We start from the raw sequence: 8,004 nt of genomic DNA on the forward strand, positions 1-8,004 counted from the left end.
TGGCCTCTCCTGCGCTGGAAGAAGTCCTAGGAAGAAGAGGAAGCTAAAAGGAAATTAAGTTGCAAAGATCCCACAAATTATTCTTAATGACTACTTCCTTGGCTGGTGGGTGGAACTGGGATTTTCTGCTTCCCCAACAAGAATGAAAAGGGATAAAAAGATGCTGTCTCAAAAATAATGTGACTATCAGGATTTTGTGGTATATAGGAATGTCCTGAAAAAAAAGTCTCTGGGTTAGAAGCAGGTGGTGGGAAATAACGGTGCAAGTACCACTATCTAATCAAAGGGGAAAAAAATGCAAACAGCAACAATCAGGATCTTTCTTTCTGTAAAAGAAAGCTGTTTAGATGTATTTGTCAGGCAGAAAGACACACCTATTCTCTGTAGAACACCTGCTTAGACTGCAGAGGGATTATTTATAAGGGCAAAGTAGTGGGCGTGGGGAGGTTTTGCTCCACAGCAGGACTGGTAAAGAAATAAGAGGGCGAAGGCAGCTGGGGGAACCTCTCTTCCCAGGCAGCTCTACAAAGACCTGTGACTGGAGAGCCTGAGGAGCAACTCCTGAATAGGCAGGAGTTTCCTTAGCAGCATGCTAAATGTAAAGTACATTTACTCACTTGAATCTGATTCTTGATATAGGAATGACAGCTGTTTGAAAAGCTCAAAAGCAACTAAAAGGGATTTTTCTGGAGGTTGTGAGGGCTTTCCTAGGCAGGAACAGGACAAAGAAACCCCTAAGTGGGAAGAAGGCAGTGGTGTGGGGGTTAAAATTCCAGTGTGGTGGCATAGGATGTAATCCCAGCATTTGAGAGGCCCAAGCAGGAGGGTCACTGTGAGTTTGAGGCCAGCCTGGTCTACACAATGAGGTGCTGTCTCAGAGAAACAGTAGGGAAGGAATAGAAAGGAAGTATAGGGGAGAGACATGGGGGGGAGGGGGAGAGAGGGAGGGAGGGGGAGAGAGGGAGAGAGAGAGATTGATTGATTGATTGATTGATTGATTGATTGGGAGGGGGAAGAGAGTGAGAATGGGTTGAATGAGTAGAGCTTCTTGAAAAAGGAATGTGAACAAGAGCTAGAAAAGTCTAGATGGCCCCCACTGCCTTTTACAGAACATGTGTTCTATACATTGTTGAATGAATATTGCAGAGATGACTGGAAAAAATTAAACGTTTATTTGAGATCATGGTGTCAGTACCTTTTATTTTCATCAAAGTTGGCCAGAGGCTGGGCCTGGCAATGTAGGCCTTTAATCCTAGCTACTTAGGAGGCTGAGGCAGGAGAATCACAAGTTCAAGTTCAGCCTGGGCTGTGGAGTAAGCTCAAGGCTAGCCTGGGCAACTTAGCAAGACCCTGTCTCAAAAAAAAAAAAAAAAAAAAAAAAAAAAAAAAAACTCAGTGAGGACTGGAATGTGGCTCAGGGGGTAAAGTACTTTCCTAGTATCCATAAGGTCCCAGGTTTTGTTCCCAGTACTGCAAAAGCAAAACCAAACAAAAAACCAAAAGCAAAAGTGGCCAAAAAAATGATGAGAGCAAGTGTCTAGAACTGTGGTCTGGAAACAGCAGTCATCTCCTCAACTCTGCCTCCCCAGAGGTGGAGTGGAAATGGTGAGTCAGGCTCCCAGAGAGCAAAATGGGTAACACAGTAACTGCAAGTGATTTTTCTGATAATAAAGGACAGTATCTGCTAATATCTCTATAGATGAGGGAGATAAAATTTTGGAATTTAGTGGGGTGTGGTGGCACATGCCTTTAATCCCAGCACTGAGGAGGCAGAGGGGCCTCTGTCATGACTTAAGAGATATGGAGCCAGCCTGGGTGCTGGATAGAAATAGGCACTCCCTGAGGCAGGCGGATCTCTGTGAGTTCAAGGCCAGCCTGGTCTACATAGTGAGTTCCAGGGCAGCTGGGGCTACAGCTCTCTCAAAAAGACCAAAAAAAAGGAAAAAAATTTGGAATTTAGCCAGTTTTTGCAACTACAATAGTAAAACGAGAGATCAGTATTACCAAACTCAACAGCCTCCTGCATTGATTCTGTGTCGTACTGACCACACTGCTTGGACTGCTTGGCCCACAGGAGGGTAGTATGCCATAAGGGCACAAGTAGAAGCTTGAAAATGCATCTCTCGAGTCCAGGGTTTGAGCTGGAGAAATTCTGCAAGAGCAGCATCTGTGCACACAATTGAAAAATTTTAAGATGGCCAATTTGCTCCTGGAAGCATGTATCTGAAGGATTGCCTAAGAACCTTAGGGAAAGCTACACATATAACAAAGAAGGCCAGAGGCTACAAAGGTGTAGAAAAGCAACAGAACCAGGGTCTGTAAAGCAAAACAAATCTGCAGAATGTACAGCAAGACCCAGAGCTCACTGTACACATCAACATTAACCTGGAGAAGTTAAGCAAAACCACCATAAAGAGACCCCTTACCCTTTGCTGATCTTTGAGGAAATCCAAGCCCCTGGTGGTCCGGTTGTTCTCCACTGACTGGCTGTTGCTTTAGGATTCCAGAGCCTCAATAGTGCTCTTGGAGTCTCTTTCTACTGGCCATTCTGTCACCTGGCCGTAACCTACAGGCTATTTTTAGTTCTCATGTCTATAGACCCTGAAGGTCTCCATCTCCATTTACTTCTGCTTATCTAGGAAGACAGAATCACCCAAACTGCAGAGAGATTTTTTCTGGTGTTTCTAAGAAGCAGACAGGTTAAAGATTGAGTTATACTGTTTTCTTGGCCTCAGCTCAAGACTATGAGGCATGAGGGACATTCTGCTGCTGTTTAATATTTACTGAAAGCTCACAAAGCTCTAATATACATGAGAACAAAATTATGGCCTCTGGGGGATGGGGCTGAGTCTTCATTAAAAGCTACAGTGCTGACTTCCCACAGAAGCAGAGCAACAGTTAAGGAACATCACCTATCATGATTGGCTGGTGTGACTGTACTCAGCAACCAGGGCTTTCCAGCAAGATGGAGAGGCACGCCCTGTTTTCTGCTCTTAGGTTCCCAAAGCACAGATTCAGCTCCATCTATGCAGTTATTACATTTTAGTTATTACCACTTACTTACTGAGTCTACAAACATTTTGTGAGTGCAGCCTACTATGTGTTAGGCACAAATCAGGTGCTATTAACTGTTGGTAGGATGAACAATAGGAACCTCAGCCAGGGAGAATGCAGTGAGTACGGGCATGTGTAGGGGGCATAAGTGTAGGATTGAAAAAAAGGTGTTGCTTGAGCTAAATTTTGAATATGAGTGGGAGTTAACCCAGAGGATAAGGAAAAAAGAAAGCATTCCAGGAAGAGGCAAAAACACATGCCAAGCATGGAGCTATATGGGGCCTCTGTCATGACTTAAGAGATATGGAGCCAGCCTGGGTGCTGGATAGAAATAGGCAATGGAATCTGCCTTCACATAGGAATTAGCATCAGCCCAAAAAACTGGTTTGATGTAGTATGCTTAAAATACTTCTTTAAAAGAGAATATTCATTTGAATTTCAGGGAGAGAAAAAAAAAAAGCCTCAGAGAACTGGCTTTCTTAAGGCCAGGAAGAGGGACAGTCCTGATAAGTGTTGACCTTTGTAACTTTCAGAGGTTTTCAACAAGAAACTTTCTACAACCTAAGATCCAGTAAGTAGAGAATATAGTAAATCACCGTGGTATTGTCTATGGGAGACATAAACTTAAAAAACAAATACAAACAACAATAAAGAAGATGAGCCAGCTATTCTACAATATTGTTTCAGAGAGATCACAGCAATAGGAAATATTTTTCCAAAACCAGAAATCATATGTAAAGGACTTTTAACTTGTAACATGCTATCCAAATGACTGTTATTGCCATAGGACAAGAGTGTCATCAGTTCACTCAAAACACACACCTGGCTGAGGTGGCACACACCTTTAAACCTTCTACTCAGGAGACAGAAGCAGACAGATCTGTCAGTTCGAGGCCAGCCTGGTCTACACAGAGTTCCAGGCCAGCCAGGGCTACATAGTAAAACTCTGTTTCAATTTTTTAAAAAATGGGTAAAAGTACCTTTGGGGAGGGGCTGGAATGTGGCTCCCTGAAGCAGCCCATCACAGCAGTTGTCAGTGATGCCTGGGAAAAGGCATATTCTACACGGATTGCTGTAGATACTCTGTAAAGCTGGATTTTCCACATCACTTTTCCTGCATCTTATATTAATAGTAAATGAATAGAGAAATGCAGGTTGGTTCTATGTGAACGCCTCAAGGGCAAGAACTCATTTATACAGCATAGTGTTGGCAAGTAAGTAGCACTTAGTATGTATGCAGATCTCTGAGGGGATGGCTGGAAGGTGGGTGGAGAATGGAGAGATGCTATAATGGAAACAGTAATCATGTCTCCAGCTGGTCACTGACACTCTAAGTTTCTAGGCCCAAAGCTGGGGAAGCAATTCCAGTCCGAACTCAGTCATTAAGATAGAAGGGTGGAGTAGATAATGATACTCCCATTAGAAATGAGTAAGTAAATTTAGGAAATGAAGCAGCAGTGCTAGAGGGAAGCATGTGGGGCTGAGAGATAAGACAATGTAGAAGAGATGGGAGACCATTAGCATAAATATGACCCACTTAGGAACAGGTGTGAAAAAAAAACAAGGAGTGTTGGGAAATGGGTCTGGGAAGGTTTTACCATCCATGTTCCAGGAAAAGGAAGCATTTTAAAAAATAAGGGAAATGTTGGAAGAAGAAAATGGTTAGAATGTGGTCAGAGAACCTACAGAAGATCAAAGGCTGAGAAATCCAGACCTTTGTGCACATTCAAATAAAACCAGTGATGTGTTCTTTTATTCTCATTTGGAATGGAACATTTTTTAAAAGAAGATTAAGGCCATCTGGGAACACCCATCACACTCACTGACTCAGGTTGTGATTATAAGGGAGGGAGCTCGGCACTATTCTTAGGAGTTCTCATATTTTAATGTTTATCCAATACTGGATAACAGGTGATGATACCCAAGGTCCAAGATTTGGGGAGCACTTGGATCACAAGGTACTAGGGAGTACAATATCAAGAGCCCTGGATGAAAAGCTCAATTTAGGAATAAAAAAACTTGAATGAGAAATAATCAGAATTAGGACTGGAGAGATGGCTCAGTGGTTAAGAACACTGGCTGTTCTTGCAGAGGACCAGGGTTCAATTCCCAGCACCCACATGGTGGCTAACAGTGATCCATAACTCCAGTTTCAGGGGTTCTGACACCTTCTTCTGACCCCTGAGGGCATTGCGTGACATGGGTACACTCACATACATGCAGGCAATACACTCATATGTGTAAAAAAAATAACTAAAAAAAGAGAACTAATCAGAATTAGAGCAAAGATGCATCATATTTGCAGACTTGGTCCTGGTTTTCTCTAAAAACAATATATTCTTCTGCTTATTTTGGTCTGTTAAGCTGATGAGAAGGGTTTGAACTGAAAGGGGATTATAAACAACGTTATAATGGGAAAACACTGACCACTACGAACTTGAATCAGAATGTACTTGTTGAGCTGTGTATGAGGTACCAGGATCATCCTTAAAGGAACCATCTACTTAAGGAAAACAAGCCCAGCTAACACTTGGTAAGTTAGGAAATTCTGTTTCCTCACTAGCTTGATCTCTCAAAGAAGCATCCCCTTCTTTTTCTGAGACAGGGCCTAAAACTAGCTATGAGCCTAGGCTCGCCTGAATCCTCCTGCTTCCTTCCACCTCCCAAGTGCTAGGATACCAGACATATGTCAGTGTACCCAGTGCAAACCAGTGTTTTCTTGTCTGTACAGCTGGTTGGTTTTGGTTTTCCGAGACAGTCTCTCTTGCAGCCCAGGCTGGCCATGAACTCGCAGCAATTCCCCGACTCAAATCTCTGAAGGAAGTATGTACAGTGTTTAGAGAAAACTAAAACCAAGCCTGCAAATACGATGGATCTTTGCACTAATTTAGATATTTCTTGTTGGAGTCCAGCTCTAGGAAGCTAGTTTTATTAGAGGATGACACTAGGTTGGGCTGTGCAGGAGGAGGAAGATGAACAGGAAAACTCTAAAATGGCTCCGTGGCAAATTCCACTTCTTGGTCCTCTTACCATTCCACTTTCAATCTTTTTATATTTATTTTTAATTATGTGTATATGCCTGTGTGTGGATGTGCATGTGAGTGCAGGTGCCCATGGGAGCCAGAGAGTCAGACGCCCCAAAAGCAGGAGTTATAGGTGTTTTTTAAATTTTTTTTTTTTTTTTGCACAAGAAGCTAGAGTCTATCTTTGGGCTTAAAGTTAAACCTTAGGATTCAGCTGTAATGAAAATGTTGCAGGGGTGAGGCAAGGGTAAGGCAAGCCAGGGGCATCATGCACAGGCTTTCTCTCCCCAGACAATAGACTGCCAATAAGTCTTTCTTGGCTCTGACCTTTTCCATCCTCACCCTTACAATAAGTGTCCTAAGTGGTATTTGTGGATCAATGTCCACTGGTGTACATAGAGGGCCACAAGGGCAGTGGATGACTCTTCAAAGTGACAGTGTCTCTTCTTCACCCTCAAGGGTTCTGCAGCAGAGAAGGTGGCCTCTGGAGACTCCATTCTCTGTGGGTCCCTCTAGTTTCCCCAAGCAAATCATACCAGAGTCCTCTCCTAGACCCAGTTAGGTTCTGAGCCACCTCCAACCATCATTGCAGTAGGGCTGCCAATGAAGGAAGCCACACAATGAAATCCAGGGTTTAAGTGGTTACTATTCGTGTTGTCTCACATCTGGTTAAACTGCCCTCATTCATTTGTCTAAGCATCACATTTACTGAGCATATACTCAGAGGGCAAAACCCTATGCTCTGCCCTGCAATGCAACTTATTAACAAACATCCACTCTTTCTTCTGCCTTTCCTTGATACTTTTTTTCTGAATAAAATTTGAAGATGAGATTTCATCATTTGAATGTCTGTGATCTTGGGCAGAATGTTAAGCTTGAGTTGCAAGTACCCAATGTTTAAATGGGGTAATTTTATGAAGCTTTATCAGGATTACATAAGATGTTTAAAGATATCCAGCACAGTGCCTGGCACACTGGTACTCAAAAAATCTTTTTTATTTTCCTTTATTCCTCCTCCAGAGGATTTTCCATCCAAGATGTGCAAAGTCAGTTATTACACTTGATCTTACCGTTCCTGTATAGTCAAGGCCAAGGGCTCAGCTCTATCTTTGATTCAGAAGCCTCGCTCGTCCTCCTATCCCTTGGGCTGTGTGGTTTTACAAGCGGTTTCTGTCTCCACCAAAGTCCAGTTGAAGTCAACTGGGTCATCATACAGAAGAAAAAGTCCAACGGGGATAGGGTGGGACAGCAATGAACAGAGGCCACAGCCCCAGAGTCTCCACTCCTTCCTAGCATGTTGGGGGGACAGGCGAGGGCACACCGAGCCCCACAGGAGGTCAATGCCAAAGTCCTTGGAGCTATGATGACAAAAATGGATCCCATTTCTCCAGCCAGAAGTTCCTTCTGGACATCTCGAGAGCACCAGCTGAGGTCCTCTGGGGTTCACAATGACCACCGGGAAGGTTCCTGAGGTTCCCAGATGGTTCCATGGAGCCAAATCCAGAGACCACGGTGGTGCTAGGTCTAGTGACACTGAAGGCCTCCCTGGGGCCTGGGGCGGGTGCGCTCCACACTGGGGCTCTGCACGGCAGCCAAGTGCAGGGTGCCCTGGGCATCTCCCTCCACGCCGCCCCCCACTCTCTAGGGGTACAGGCGGCAGTCACTGGGGTGCACCCACTTGCACGGGGCCCCCTGGGGGTGGGTCCCACACAAGCATCTCTGTCCGGGAGGACTGTCCGGGACTGCAGACCCGCCCCTCAAGGTGACGGCCGGTCCCACCGCCCCCGCCCCCGCTTACCGGGACCGTCCGCGTGCGGGACGCGGGTCCAAGGCCGGCGGACTCTACCCCGCGGGCCCGCGCAGCCCACGGCCGCTCCGGAGCCGCCGTGCTGGGCCGAACGCCGGGAGGCAGCGGGCGTCGCGGGCG

At 45.0% G+C, this 8,004-nt stretch overlaps 1 protein-coding gene across 2 annotated transcripts in view; it reads right to left on the minus strand.

Moving 5' to 3' along the window:
* The window catches only part of Phf24 (PHD finger protein 24), a 28,803-nt gene extending 20,839 nt beyond the window's left edge, over positions 1–7,964 (minus strand). Inside the window, exon 1 of one of the 2 annotated variants that reach the window (XM_008842420.1) lies at positions 7,876–7,964. The gene's annotated coding sequence lies outside the window, so the exon portion shown is untranslated. Of the gene's footprint in view, positions 1–7,147; positions 7,835–7,875 lie in introns of those variants that run through there. The other variant, XM_008842421.1, reaches the window with a different exon arrangement.
* Positions 7,965–8,004: the final 40 nt, after the last annotated feature.

The sequence above is a fragment of the Nannospalax galili genome, unplaced genomic scaffold (genome assembly GCF_000622305.1).
Source record: "Nannospalax galili isolate Female #2095 unplaced genomic scaffold, S.galili_v1.0 scaffold341, whole genome shotgun sequence".
Taxonomy (NCBI): domain Eukaryota; kingdom Metazoa; phylum Chordata; class Mammalia; order Rodentia; family Spalacidae; genus Nannospalax; species Nannospalax galili.